General features: G+C 34.0%; 1 protein-coding gene across 1 annotated transcript in view; it reads left to right on the plus strand.

Annotated features, from left to right (window-relative positions):
* LOC108748642 (1-acyl-sn-glycerol-3-phosphate acyltransferase gamma-like) overlaps positions 1–1,568 on the plus strand; it is a 9,546-nt gene that overhangs the window by 7,175 nt on the left and 803 nt on the right. The gene's annotated exons all lie outside the window — the stretch shown is intronic.

The raw sequence follows: 1,568 nt of genomic DNA on the forward strand, positions 1-1,568 counted from the left end.
CCACAGTCAACATTCGGAATGCGTCCGCGCACTTAATTTTGTTTTTCACACAAAATTTGATACAGATTCTTTGATCCATTTTTTGGAATAGGCAAAAATCGAAGACGAGCCAAAACACGTGCAAGCAAAGCAGCTGTCAAAAATTAACTGAACATTCAAAATGGCCGAACTTGTCGGCATAAGTGAGAGACATGAGTACCAACATAACGCCACAAAAAATCGAAAATCGAATATACGTAACCCGCGGAAATTCAAAATTTGCGATACTTTTTGAACAGACCTCATATGTATACACATATAACATACGTACGCATTCATACATATGCACGTAAACATAGGGTATAACAATAGCAGAACGAGTATTATTGTCTTGATATTTTTGTATTAGAATTTTTGACTCAAAATTCAAATATACATTATTAAAAAGTAATCCGATATTTGCAGGACATCTTGTATATTATTTACATATTATTTACACTTTGTGCAGTGTTAAAAAAACTATTCAGCATTTATATAGTAAATATAGAGTACATACTATTAAACAGAAAATGTGTTTAACATACCATTAGTTAGTTAATCGGCGATTAGAAATTAACGTACTATATTATTTGATTGTGATTACACAATTATGATTTCCGATGAAATCTTCTGTTACAAAGTATTTATGGAAATTAGATGAAGACAAAACGCGGTTTATAAATCACTAAATTAAACCTCGCATGCGAAACGTAGAAGTCAGTAAGTCAGTCACAATACTAATATGTTTAGAACACTGAAATGGCTTTTAATCTATATTTATTAAAATTTTTTTACTCAATATAATATGTATTTTATCATAAAAATACTGAATAGTTTTTTAAATACCTTGTATACGTGCGTGCGTGCGTGCGTGCGTGCGTGTGCACATATATGACGAATTGAATTAGACTTCTTAAGGCTTCTGACTAGTCGCGGCGGACATGTTAGAATCGTGAAGAAGCGAGGAATGGCACGTTAATTTATGCTGCAAATCATTTGTAAATAAAGACAATTTGAATAAATCTAAATGACGAGATTACTTTAAAATATCTGTAAAAACGGGCAGAAACTTTTTTCTCTTTTAATAGTCAGAAAATAGTTTTAAAAGGCAGGTAAAGCCTAATCTGGGGCAGAAACACGGTTTCAACAGCTGTTGAAATGAATGAAATATACGCTTTTACAAAATTCCAGGGTAATTATACTTTCTGCCCATTTTTAGGACTTTCATAAGTACGAGATACGTCACATTTTCACAATTAAGCAAATAATAACGAAATGACTTGCAGCATAAATTTGATCGTTAAATTGTCACTTTTTCACGCCTATAAGTTTAGCCATTTATCGTGATGAGGCGCTGTAACACACACACAAGCGCCTATGTATGGAGATGTCCTCGCTTTCGGCGCGCCGACATAGGCTCGTGCTTGTGTGTGTGACTACTGATTTCGCCACATTTCGCTAGGCCGCCGATGATTTGAATCGCATGCTGACTAGTCAGGGCCTTAAGTCTGATTGTTTAATTTGCTTACTATTTCATTGCTTACGTTATA

The sequence above is a fragment of the Trachymyrmex septentrionalis genome, unplaced genomic scaffold (genome assembly GCF_001594115.1).
Source record: "Trachymyrmex septentrionalis isolate Tsep2-gDNA-1 unplaced genomic scaffold, Tsep1.0 scaffold109, whole genome shotgun sequence".
Classification (NCBI taxonomy): Eukaryota; Metazoa; Arthropoda; class Insecta; order Hymenoptera; family Formicidae; genus Trachymyrmex; species Trachymyrmex septentrionalis.